Below are 14558 nucleotides of genomic sequence, written 5' to 3'. Positions count from 1 at the left end.
TATGAGATTATGGAGGCCAATTACATTCAAATAACCACATTCCACTCCTTGCCTCTCTCCATAAGATTGAAACAATATCATAATGCAAAATGCATTTAGTCCAACTTCAAAAGTCCCCCTAGTCTATCACAGTCTCAGCAATGTTTTAAAGTCTCTTCTGAGATTAATACAATCCCTTAAATGTAATCATTTGTAAAAATCAAAAGTAAAAAAGCAGCTCACATACTTCCAATATATAATGGCACAGAATATACATTACCATTCCAAAACCCAGGCAAGGGAGCATGGTGAGGAAATACTGGACCAAAACAAGACTGAAAACCAGCTGGGCAAACTCCAAACTCTGCATCTCCATGTCTGATGTCAAAATGCTCTTCAGATCTCCAATTCTGTTCAGTGTTGTTGACTGCAACACACTTCTTTCCATGAGGACAAGCTTTCATAGTACTAGAGGGTAATATGCAGGTTGCTAAGGGAGGAGAGCAAACAATAGTCCTACCCATGAACCACAGCAATGACCAGCATGGCAAGAAATCCCTAAGAGTGCAATAGTGGCACTTATATCTCAGTAGTAACCAACAGTGTCTAAACAGGACTCAAGGTTCACTAATAGGAGAGAAATCATGTCTAGTACTGTAAACCTAGCCAGTCTCCAGCTGGATCCTAGCAAGGCCATGGATCTTAGAGGAGAACCTACTACTGCAACTTTGCTAAACCAGGATAATTAGCAACTACATTCTAAATAATTATCTTTATACCAAGAGATAAGTGTTAGTTCTCATCCCCCAACCCCATTAAAGAAGCTTTTTTTTTTTTTTTTTTTTTTTTTTTTTTTTTTTTTTTTAAGTAGAAGGAGACCATTACGGAAAGCTACTACTGGTCAAAATGTAGAAGACAACTGATTATATTGTGTCCAGTCTCAATTGATGCATCTGTAACACAACTCCTGCATCCAAAGCTCCATAATATTGAGGAAGAGTGGGTGGAAAGATTATAAGAGCCAGATGACCAAGAAATCTCCTTGTTGCCCTCCTCCCCCCCTCCCCCGCCGTTTCTTGAGTAGCTGTTGCCCTGATTACTGACCTTGACCAGATGTCCATCCTCCCTATGCTAATTCCCTGCTGCTTTCCTTCCTCCTGACTGCTTACCAGAGGTTCTTTGTTTGTGTATCCTGCATTTGGTGTAAACACCTAGGATGCAAGAATGTAAAACATCTGTAGTGAACCTCTGCCCTACAGGGTTCTCCCATTGTGCTGTAAGCCTATATTTAAGGTTTCCTCCTTCCTTCAATAAATGGCATTCAGCATTCTACTGAGATGAATGACTGGCTGTTCTTGTCTCTGTTTTTGATCCTCAGCCCCTAGCTTGGAAATGGTGAATGGGTAGTAACGCTGGCGTTACTGCTACATCTCCTGTGAGATCTATGTCTTCTAGCTAAGACAGGGAAGTTATATAGCTAACTGGGTAAGAGAATGAAGACAGGACACATACACAAGCACACAAAGAGATGGGGAGGTGTGGGGAGAGAGGAACTGGGATTGTATGAGCTGGAATCTCAGGTGGAGAAGCCCCAGTGGCCTGGAAGCTCAGGATGTTTTTTACATACAGCTGAACAGGGAGGTAGGATTATCACATACAGTGGAACAAAGAGGCAGGGTTTATGGTATACAGCTGAGCAAGGGGGCAGGTTTAGCTCATCTTGGTAGGAGCAGCTTCTGTAGGGGAGTACTCTTCAGGCTGTAAACAGGGAGGTAGAGAGAAAGCTATGGTGGACATTTTCTGCACACATTATCAAAATCTACACACAGACCAGGAAGGAAGGCTTTGCCATTTTTCGTGGGTCTAAGGCTTTGGTCTTTAACATGGCCTTGCCCATGTCAACAATACATATTCACTCAGGACTTCTCTGGATCCTTAAACTATACCAATGGAATTCACAACATGGATGCCTAAACCAGACCTGAACAGTTCCAACAACAGTTGACATGCCATGTAGATAGGGGAACTTCACTGTGCCCCCACCAATAGATGAAGATCTACATGCAATTAACAACTGGCAAGAAAAGGAGAGTTAGTCTTCCCCAGCCATGAGCCCCCTGATTGGTTGTCTAATACATAATGGTCTACCCTAGAAAGATATACATGTAGGCAACAATGAATGGAGTCAGCAGGACACATTTATATGTTGATTTGTTTTACTGTTGATGTAACAAGGGCTAAAGAAGAGAAGGCTGTGAGTTGGACGGGAAAGACATGGGAGGGAGGAAGACAGAGAGGAGAGAGGAAAGGATCAAATAATGTAATTATATTTTAATTAAATAAAATGAAGTTCTCCAGACCCTCCCACTTTCTATAATTTATAGTGTAAATTTATTGCTTCAGGTCATGGATAGGTTGGAAAATTTCATTTTCCCAAGACAGCAGAATGAATATATAGCTCAGTCATGCTCTACAGAACACTGTGTGTGACATACATGCCTCCCATTGTCTTACCCTCACAGCTTTGACCTTGACCTGAGTAGGACAATGAGGGGATGAAGAAAGACGAGATACACAGACACACATACAAAACAAAAAAAAGCTGAGATCAGAGGGCCATGCAGTGGTGGAAACGAATCAGCAATTTAGGAAATTCACCATATTTATTATATACTAGTGAGAAATGAGGTGGGTTTACTGTATACAGCTGTTCACAGAGGGGCATTAGCTAATCTTGGTATAATGGTTAGTAGTTTCTTCATATGCTGATTTTAGCTAATGGTCAATTGTTCATAAACAATGCTCCTTGAACTTGGACTAGAGGAGGCTTTACGATTCCTCTGAGCCTGACTTTGGGAAGACTTTGTCATCCCTATGGAACTGGGGTACTAGGGTCCTTGACATGGCCATGTTCATAGTATTCATTCACTCAGGGCTTTGCCCACTCCTCATGTCCTATGAAAGATTAAGTTCATATTTTCCTCTTTTGAGTCTGTAATTTTTATTTTTGAACACTACAATGTGACAGAAGTAAGGTTGCTCGGTTTCTGAGGCTAGATCACAAAAGGTAAAGCATCATTTCCTTCTCTCTCCCTCTCTCCCTCTCCCTTCCTCCCTCCTTCCCCACCTCTGTCTCCCTCTCTCACTCTTCTTCCTCCCTCCCTCCTTTCATCCCTCTGAGAATACACATATCATCTATCTGTCTGTCCATGTACCATCCCCCTAGCTTTTCACCACTTGCCTTTACAGCTCAGCTACTCTGTGCTGTGGATACGTGGTCAACCCAGAAAGACCAGATGGAGATGTTATAACCAACAATCCTATGTCGCAGTCCCCAATGGATATTACCATCTACTACCAGAGGTGTGACTACATCAACATTCAGAAGATTCCACCTGAGGCTTCAGATATTTATAGAGCAGAGAAAAGTGGGGCCACCTGTGTTCTGTTGATTTCCTCACCCATAAGAAGCATAGGCAGAATAAGTGATCGTTATTGTTTTAAGCTAAATTTGGGGGCAATTTGTTACACAGCCAAAGTAACCTGAAACTCACATGTATCCTTTCCTTCTCTGTGCCAGACACTATTGTTCAGCCTTATGGTGTCATTTCCCTTAGTCTACACACTAAACCTCAATCTTTTCTTTTATGCTATAGTATTATGGGATATATATATATATATATATACATATATATATATATATATATTATCCATATAATCATTGTCCCTTGTGAAAGATAATTATTTCTCCAGAGAATTCTGCTTCCTATTGTTGTTCCCAGAAATGCCCTGTACCGTCTGATTAGTACAAAGGGAAGCCTTCAAAGGGCAACGAAGAGCCATTTCAGGGCCAATGCTTAGAGAGAAATGTATTGATAATAACATTTTTATGTCTTTTAAGAATTGTGACTCATTATTATTGTGTCTGTGTGTACGCGTATGATGTGTGTAGGTGTGCATGTGCCACCACATGTGTGCGGAGGTCAGAAGACAAACTCCTGAAGCCCCTTTTCTCCTGTCACCTTTCTGTGGGTTGTGAGGACAGGACTCCAGCAGTCAGGCTGGTGAGGCAAGCACTTTACCCACGAGCTACTCTGCAAAGCCCTGCAGTAACTGTAATATAATTACAGCTAAACTCGAGACTTAAGACTATTCTAAGGGCTTAATTCTATAACACTTAACACTATAGTTCTTTTTCAGATTTCTTTTAATAAGAAAACCCTGGGCATTATTTTAAAATATTGCTTTCCCCTCTTCTCTTATCACTATTCACATTTTTCTTAAACATTAGTGGAGGTAACAAGGAAAAAAACTGATCAAATGCAATAAAGGTAGCTTCTCTTTTAAGTTCTTTGTTTATTTAGTTATTTAAGTAATTTATTAAGTTATGCCAGACTTTAGCATGTTGCATAAATGCAGCCAGATTTTGTAGCTAATATTTGAGTCAGACATCTAGGTCGCTTAATCAAACTCTTTTATGCAAAGGTAAAAATAGCAAATAAATACAACAAAACTACATGTGCACATACATGCTGATCAAAATGTTTATGCATTAAGATTCATGCTAATTAATCATAAATATCACTGCAAATATTGTCATTATTACTGAAACACTTGGGGTGAAATTCAACCCATACTGAGTTCAAGACAGCAATTCAAACTGCTTTGTTTTATCGGTTATCAACCAATGGAACAAATGCAGTATTTTGTTGACAGATAATTTTCAGTGGTATATTGGATGTTGAGCTAGAAACACTGGTGAATATTAAAGTCATAAATAATTCAATCCTTTCTTACATCAGTTTATGACCTCAAAATCACCCTGTTCAATCTGAAGGCGCCGTAATGGCCCAAAGTTCAGCAAGGCCAAATCATACCCTGCCAAATATAGAAACAGACCATAATATAGAGTTTCAACAAAGAAAATACAGTTAGCATAATCATGAGGCATTAGCTGAAATGCACACAGAATTGTTGACCTGAAACAAAAAATCCACAGCAAGGACGTGTTCTGAAGGATGCTGACAAAGTAATTAAAATATCTGGAGAAATAGACCTCACTTAAAACTGAGCAAGTCTTAAGTCCTGTCTTAGTCACTTAACCCCTAACTTACACTCCCTGACCCTTATACACTATTTTAATATTCAGTTATTCAGTAGAGTGAATTCAGAGGCTTGCCAAATTAAATTCCTGCTCCTGCTGCAAGCACCTCTATCCCAGGACCAAACTGCGCTATTTCCTGAATGTGCAAACATCTTCCAGTGTTCCATGACTCTTTACTTACTAGACTGTTCCTTACTCACTTGCTCTTCATTTCCTTTCTGTCTCAGACATTTCTGTGAACCCACATTTCGTTTGCCCAGAAGTATCTACTGCTTCCTTCCTCTCCATTCATGTGCCATTTTATAGGCCTTCTTTTCTTTTACAGTTCTCACCAAACCACACTGATATTGTTCATGTTTGTGCATTTATTTCTGAGGTTGTCAGGTGTGAATGTCAGAGACATTATTCCATCCTTTTAACTACCCAACTTGGTGCAGCCTGGCAATACTGGTTCTACCTTTCACTGCTGTGAAGAATTACTTAACTTCCCCAACCTTCATTATCTTCTTTCACTCATTTGTTGCTGGTTTTTGTTTTGGGGTTTCTTTTCTTTTTTCTTCTCTCTCTCTCTCTCTCTCTCTCTCTCTCTCTCTCTCTCTCTCTCTCTCTCTCTCTCTCTCTCTCTGTGTGTGTGTGCAAATGCACACTGGAAGTCAAAAAATAACTTGTGGTGGCCTTTTCTCTCCTATCATCTGAGGCCTGGATATCTAACCAGGTCATCAGGCTTGGCCAAGAATGCCTTTACCTTCTTGTGTGACATTATTCCTGGGGTGACATGTACAAATGTCTGCTAACTCTGGATAGGGAACTGAAGACAAACCAAAGTAAAAAATATCACCAATGTCCAACCTGGTGAACCCTTGAGTTTGTTAGGGTTACTTACAGGAGTATGGGTGGGGAATTATTACAGGAGCAGAGATCACTCAAAGGTAGCTGCATTACTAAAATCCTACCCCCATCGTGATTGACAGCTCATAAAATCTGGAAACATGGAGTTCACTGCACAACTTTCAAGTAGCTTGACTGGTTGGTGTGGAAGCCTTATTGATGTGGGCTTCTTTGAGATGTCTTGGTTTGTCTCTGCCTCTTTCTGGCAGTGTGGCTTGTCTGAGAGTGTCTCCCAGCAATCCTTACTGCTTATATAACCTTGTGGGAAAGATGTGTCTAGTACATCTGGTCAGTTTCAGAGACTTCCTGAGACTTCTGAGTTGTTTACTTTTTGAGTTTTAAGGTACTTTCCTGAAGGAAGGAATGTTTCACTTCCCTTTAAACATTCTGGATTTTAGGGAGCTACCATCCAACATGGAATATTTTTGCCTCAGAAGAAATTGCTATGCAACACCTCCAGGCTATCTATCTTGCTGACCCCTGAGACAGGATTTTGCTATGTAGCTCAGGCTAACTTGAACTCACTATATTCCTAACTCAGTCTCTACAGTGCTGGGGTTATAAGCATCCACCACAATATGAGGCATAACCTTTATTTTCTAATGGATCCCTTCAAAGATCTGGATTCCTTTGAGGGTCAAATGAAGCTAAATGTACATTGCCTGGTATACAGCAATAAACTCAAACTCTAGTTAATTCCTGATTAAAAGAATTTCATGTATGTTATCCAACACATCTCTAATGCATCACAGAAAGGAATAAAAGCCTCCATAAAAATATTAAGTCTGGGCTTGCATCTGTTTCAGTATCTTCTGAAAATGATAAAATGATGATCACCATAATGATTATTAATGATACCAAATTCATTCCTCCATAATCTTTCTATGTTAATATGAAAATACATTTAATTGGGTGTATTTAAATTAATACATTAAAACTGAAATGTGAAAATGAATATATTATTGCCATTACAGAAATATTATTATATATAAAAAGTTCAAGATATATTAATTTTTAATATCTTTAGAGATGTTAATTAATGGTAAAGAAATAGAAACTATGGTAAAATAAAAGTTTGGGGTTTTGGGGAGGGTTGCATTTTCTTAAAATTTAGCATTAAAATTAGTCCTAAACTGAAAGTCAGCCTTCCAAAATGTGCATCTACATGCTCACATGACATACAAAACACAAGTCAAGGTTGTGAATTACGTTGCTGGAACAGGAGAGTAAAGTGAACTTCTTGTGGGCTCCTGCCACATAGGTCTAGGAGCTTGAAACGTTTTGGATTTTTCAGTGTAACTTGCACTGAGGGAGGATTTAGTCTGGATAATTGACTAATAATAAGTTAACCTCATCCATTGCCCTGGACAGTAATACTAATGAGCTGCTGACTGCCTGAGGCCATCTTCCTAAATACAGAACATTGGGTGAATGAAGGCGAAATGAAGCAGATGTCCTTCCTGGGGCAAAGAGACTGTTTCAGAAAAGATGAGAAAATGAACCTTGTCTCTTTCAGCCAAACCAACCTCTTTGTCTTATAAGTGTTATGCCCAGATTGTGACCCCCCCAAAGAGACCACCAAAGACCTTGGATGTCCAGAATGCAACAGCAAGGTTTATTCTGCAGATACAAGTCTAGACAGGGACTCATTCCTACACCCAATACAGTGAGGCAGGGAGGAGTGCCTCTTTCTTGGGGAAGTTAGTTTTTATAGGCAAAACCCATAAAATTTTTTAGAGGGGAGGGGGTTAGTACGGGTCCATTCTTGATTGGTCAAGTTTTTCCCAGGCCTGGACTTTATCTTATTTTATCTTATCTGTTTGCCCTGTCAGGAGTTTTACAACTCATCTCCGGGGTCTGGTCTTGTTATCTCTAGAGAGGGGCATCTCGTGGTTAATTGGTTACCATCAGACATCCTGACTCTGTTCTTTTGTTCCTGGGGCTGGCACCATCATTTCTGGGGACTTGAAACTGGCCTGGCCTAGATCACAGTCCCCAAAGCCGCCACTGGAGACTTTTAGGTACAAAATGCAAAAGTAAAGTGTTTTTTAAGTTTACAAGCCTCCAGGGAGGCTCTTCCAAACCTCTCACTCACAGCAGGGAGGTTGGAAGGAGCGCTCCCCTTTCTTTGTGAGGCTAGTTCTTAAAGGCACAGACCATATAATTTATTTTAACCCGCCTCCCTTTTTAGTCTTTTGGTCGAATATCCTGACTGTTTTCAAAAGTCCCTGTAGCAGATACAGCCACCTGGGGAAAAGGGGTCTAAGTTCCTATCTACACTTAGGAATCCTGGTTTAAGCTTCTCTTTGTCTGTAGGGGATAGAGTGGGGGGTTTTACTGAGGTATCACAATAAGGACTGGCAATGTAACCTTCCTAGGCGGGAAAAGGCAGAGAAACTCTAAGACTATTCCCTGTGGCTTAAAGCAGCAGGCAGGAGGTGGAGGCAGAGCCTGAGATGGTCATGGTTCTGCTTGCATTATCTCAGGATCATTGCTCCTCATTCCTTCTTGTACAGAAATGTCAAACAAATAGCCAATATGGTATTACCTTAAGGTGCACATTCTATCCACAAATAGTGAGGGATTTTTGATTCTACTGTATGCTATGGTTGTCATAGACCCTGACCCTCTGAAACTGTAAGCCTCAATGAACTTTTCTGCAAGTTGGCTGGTCATGGTGTCTTATCACAGCAATAGAAAAGTAACTAAAACATTGTTACAGCATATATAGATGTTTCCTTAATCTTAATCTTATTTTTTTAAATTTTATAATTAATTTAATTTTACATATCAGCCACGGATTCCCCTGTCCTCCCTCCTCCTGCCCCCCCTTCCCCTCAATCTATCCCCCATTCCCACCTCCTCCTAGACAAGGACTCCCCTGGGGATTCAGCTCAGCCTGGTAAATTCAGTTGAGGCAGGTCCAGTCCCCTCCTCCCTTCACCTAGGCTGAGCAAAGTGTCCCAGCATAGGCCCTTAGGTTCCAAACAGCCAGCTCATGCACTAAGGACAAGTCCCAGTCCTACTGCCTGGGGGCCTCCCAAACAGTTCAAGCTAATCAACTGTCTCACTTATCCAGAGGGCCTGCTCCAGTTGGGGGCTCCTCAGCTATTGGCTCATAGTTCATATGTTTCCACTAGTTTGGCTATTTGTCCCTGTGCTTTTTCCAATCATGGTCTCAATCTCTCTTGCTCATATAATCCCTCCTCTCTTTTGCTGATTGGACTCCTAGAGCTCCACCTGGGACCTGAATCTTAATCTCATTAATAAAAAAAAAAATCTGTATGAGGAGTTAAGCAGCTGTCTATTGATAAGTTGTTGTTGTTGTTATTGTTTTGAGGCAGGGTCTTCTTAAGGGGCTCTGGTTGGACTCTCACTCTGGTGATATCCCTGCCTCAGTCTCCTGAGTGTTGGTTTACAGACATGTGCTCACTTTTCTTTGAATGAACTGAAAGGAGAACTCTGAGATCCTGAACAATTCACGTGACTTAATATATTGGCCACCGTAAGTGATCAATCAGATAGTCCTATCTGTGTTGTTGCTTTAACTCATTCCTGTAATATCTACAGATGCCTGTATTAAGCTAGAGCTCACGTGGAGTGGGGGTAGAAGTAAAATAGACATGGGAGAGGAACACCTTCCTCACTGGAGGGAGAATATTCGGGACGTGAAGTCCTCTGGTGACCAGAGGTAGAAACACTACAATAAGCTCTTTGTTCTATAGAAGAATTCTGTCAAACGCATTCTCCAGTTTTTCTCTAACTCTCACTGTAAGCCACTCCATTCTGCCTCAGTTGCTTCACCTGAGCTGTTCTTACCATCCTCCCCAGAGGTCTGCACATTGCAAATCTCTTGCCCACCCGTTCCTCAGCATTTGGACACATCAGTCTCAACACTGAGAACAGATGTGCCCTTTTCCTCCCTGATACACACTGGCTCAGAGGACACCATATCCTTGTGACGTTTCTCCTAGAAGAAAGAACACAACTTCCTAGGGGTGGACCTATTGGAAAGATTTAAAAATTTGTCTATGCTGTCACAAAGGCGTTCTTTGCTGACACTGTATAATCCAAGACGCCTGTGAGTCAACTGATCTGAAGGTTTGGAAGATTATAAAATTCTTTGTGTCAGAGAAATGAAAACAAAGCAAGGAGTGGGAAACCTGGTGTGAGGTAGAGTTGACACTTAGGAGAAGTCTGATGGCCAGCCCCCGACCTAGCATCTCCTATGAATTAATTCTCTTCTTGCAAAGGGGGTAATTATCTTAATTGCAAATCTTCACTTCGCAAGCAGCTTGCGGGCCAAAGGTGATTATCTATTGCCTCTTCACCTGCAGACCATATGTTCACTGTGCGGAGAGACAAAGGCCAAGTGGAGCGACTGACAAAGAGCAAAGAAACCAGAGGCAGCTGTGAAAAGGTAGAGATTCCTCGCCCCAATTCTAAATTAAAATACTGTAACTTAGTAAGATTAACTGACTTTGTGATTAACTCATGGACCCAGAACCAGGGACTTTGGGAAGGAAAGTACAGAGGCAAGGAAATCTTGAGCGTTGTAAGCCAATGTTGAGAATTATTCATCCCTCATCCTCCTTTCACTGATGTGCGGGTAAATGGTGGAAGCGGCTTACAAGCGCTGACTCCTTTCTTGACTCAGCTTCTGCCGATTCCTGTGTGATTTATACTTTGTCTATTTCAGGCTGCAGTTTGTACCACTGAATACTGTTGCGAAGAGATGTATACCATTGGCCCTCACACTCCTGTCTCTATGCCAACCAGAAGGAAGTCGATAAAGATGTACATTCACATAGCTGCTTCTGGCGTCATGCTCACTTATCTTTGAAGATGCTAGAGATCAGAGGTCTTTACAGAGAGAGAAGACCAAAGGCAGCCAGATTGGCTGTCCACAAAGCTCCTTCACTGCCCAGACAAGAGATACTTTTATCGGCAGTGTATCACATGTTGCCCCGCCTGCAGGGCTACAACGGGTTCTCGACCACCCTAAGGAGGCAATGTAGGGACAGGAGATACAAAGGAATACACACCCAGTCTAGATTCTGATAAAGGTGCCACTTTATTTCCTTCCACAAAGGTTTATATAGTTCCGGCAGGGTGGGGGGAGCAAGAAGCTGTCATCTGCATAAGGTGGGGCAAGCTAACAGGATGTTTGTATAGGATGTTTACAGGGTGAGAGGGTCAAGGGCTCTGACTCAATGTCCTGTTGCTAGGCAACCTGACTATAAGCTGATCTAGTTCCCTGTGTTATGGGGGGGGGGTCCTGTATTTTTCCACTAACTAGAGATTCTGTCCTTGTTCCTGACATCACGTGTTGTTGAATCGGCAGCCACTTGGAGTTATTTCTCCTTTTTTCCCCTCTTCTTTATGAGTTCTAAAGTGATACTAGCCTATCTTAATCCATGGTAAGCAAATAAATCCTTCAAAACCAACTGTACTTGGATTATATTGAAGTGATTCGTTATTTATCCATAGATTCTCAAACATGAGCAGTATGTCCACATGGGTTCGAAACCATGCATAAACCTTGTATCTTCAGCTGAGAGTTGAAAGAAGTAACTGGACGAACTTCTGAGTTGCCTATGTGAGGGAAGGTAAGGGTACATAGGAAAAAAGTCATTCCCAGATGGACCTTCATTCGGTGTAGTGAGAAGGAAAGTTAGGATGGCTGGAGTGGGAAGGAACATTTTTTCTTCAATTCCTAGATATGAATTTCCGAAGACGTGCTCCTAGAGATGCCAGAAGGCAGCAAGTGTGGACTTAAAATGATGCCCCATAATGGGCAGCCTGGTTAAAAGAGATAAAAATGACTTAGTACCCACCCCACCCCATCAAGCCAAACCTGAAGAAATGAGTTGTGTAAGCTGATAAGTGCCTCATGTTTCAAAGTGAAGAAAAAAAAAAGTTCACAAGATTACATATCGTTTTATGTTCAATATTATCTGCTGCGCTAGACACCCTAGCCACAATCTGCTTCTTGAATTACATGGGATACGATCATTTTTCAATAAGAGCAAATCAGATTTAGGAAAGATAGAGCACAGATTACTCCTATATGATACCTTTTCAAAAACCGCAGAGAATTAATTCATGAAGTAAACAGGGCACATTTCATGTTTGCTAAATTAAACTGATAAACTGAGGTTTTTCACAGTGTTTGGTTTCTGTGACCTTGCCTTGGTCCCGTCATCTTAGGATAAAAATGCTACCGACACCAAAGGTTCGTCTCTGCTGAGTTCCATTCAATTCTATCGACCTCAGACCTGTCAGATTTTCGTCACTACAGAAATCAAGATGACAGATACTTCATATAATTAATTTACATTATTAAACAGGACATACTGTATTAAAATATCCCTTGTTGCCATGATACAGAAACCTTCACTTTTTATGTCCTTCAAATCCAAACTGTACTGTAAACTAACATCTTGTCAACTTGTTCCAACAGCATTAGTTATGCCTTTTAAAATGATAAGTTTAAATTTTTATGAAAAAGAATGGGAGTTTGATTGTGACAAAACTTTTTGTTACATTGATTATGATTAAATATTATTTGATGTAGCTAATTGCAATTCAGAAATCATATGCTGGTTCTTTACATTTAATGATCTATAACATAAAAATACATATTTGTTTTTTCATAAGGCAAAGATGCTATATTTTAAATTTTTTTAAAGCAATAATTTTTTGTTTTAGCATTCTTAGATTTATAAGGAATATTTACACACATACTGGACCACAGAAATCCAGGAGGCATTTGTTCTTAATCTGCTGTCCTTGGCCAAGCCATCACACCTCCATATCAAGAGTAACTCCATCTTCTTGAAATAAATGTTTGTTTAGTCGGCTTGTTTTGCTGTTGTTGTTATTTTTTTGGTTTCTTTGTTTTGTTTTGTTTTCTTGAGACCAGGTTTCTCTGGGGATCCCTGGTTACTCTGGAACTTGCTTTATAGACCACACTGGTCTCAAACTCAGTCATCTGTCTGCCTCTCACTCCTTTGTGCTGGGATTAAAGCCGTGCAGGGTGCCTCACTATGCTTCTGCTTGTTTTTGTATAGCAGAAGGAAGTCATTTTGGTCACGATCAGTTTAAACTACTATATCTTTCTACTGTGCATTAAAGTAGTTGAAGGTATTTTGGTAATTTGCTCCAGGGAACTGCCTTAGGGGACCTTTAGTTTGAGGTGGGAGCACTTTCCTGTTAACTAGTTACCTGTTACTGCTATCTGTTCCAAAATAAGAGTGGATCCTAAGACTCTTGTTGTACTCTGCTGAGCAGGCCCACCCATCATGTTAACACTTAGATGCAAATTTCTTTTTTTTTTTTAAAGATTTATTTATTTATTACATATACAGTGTTCTGCCTGCATGTGTCCCTTCAGGCCAGAAGAGGGCACTGGATCTCATTACAGATGGTCGTGAGCCACCATGTGGTTGCTGGGAATTGAACTCAGGACCTCTAGAAGAACAGCCAGTGCTCTTAACTGCTGAGCTATCTCTCCAGCCCAGATGCAAATTTCTTATCGAGTATTATCAGAACTAGAGGTCTTAAAATATCCTCTTTTGGTAGATGATTCCTCACTTCACAGAAATATTAAAATTGCACATGGAATTTATCAAGAAGGAAATGTGAAGCTGAAACTTTTCTAAATTTTCAATAATACGTGCAGGAGGGAAGACTAAATTATCTTTCTTTCCCATGGATTTTAGAGGGTGTATTCTGAAATCGGTATCACAGGAAGAGATGATCCATGAATGTGTGATTAAAAAGCATAAGGAAAAGGATATATTAGAGATTTATTAGTAAGTTCATTAGTCAAAAGTGTTAACTTTTTAGTTCTTGTGATCTGTGGTGACTTTCAACTTATCAATATTTGCAGTTTTTGGGGGGATTTCTGTTATCTTTGTAAATAACTACTAATATGGATGGAATACACCGTTATCATCTCAAAGGGAATAGGAGATTATTAATTCTGAGCCAAATAAAATGATAATGGCCCAGGAACACAGACTAGCTTGTCCAACACAGTAAGTTCCAATAAGCAAGCAGTTACATGAACTTTGATGGTCACAGAACAAAAAGAAAACCATAGGTCAAATGCATTTCTAGACACAGCGGTGAGAACATCAGGGGGAAAGGCCACAAAAGCCAAGAAATTTCTCCTGTAGATTCTAGATGTTATCTGATGACATCCTTTCTTGGGGCTGGTGGAAGCTAGTGCTCTATAAATTTTGAAGGTTTTAGCTGATAGTTGAAAGGATGTTGGGTGAGACACAGAGGTAGTCAATGAATGTCTATTAAAGACACTGAAGATAACACAAGACAATTTGGTCCTAAGCAGGTGACATTTCAACTGCACACTCATGAATTTCTTATTAGCCTATCACTCTTGTAGAATCTTTAAAATATGTATGACCCCCATCCCCTGGGAACTTCAGTTCGTATTTTCTTACCAAATATCACATGCATAATTTTGTATCCCCTATTTAAAAGAACACACACATGCACACCTACATACACACATACACACACACACACACCTACATACACACACACACACGCACGCACGCAC

This window comes from Peromyscus maniculatus, chromosome 9 (assembly GCF_049852395.1).
Source record: "Peromyscus maniculatus bairdii isolate BWxNUB_F1_BW_parent chromosome 9, HU_Pman_BW_mat_3.1, whole genome shotgun sequence".
Taxonomy (NCBI): domain Eukaryota; kingdom Metazoa; phylum Chordata; class Mammalia; order Rodentia; family Cricetidae; genus Peromyscus; species Peromyscus maniculatus.
Note: the sequence above shows the minus strand (reverse complement) of the source record.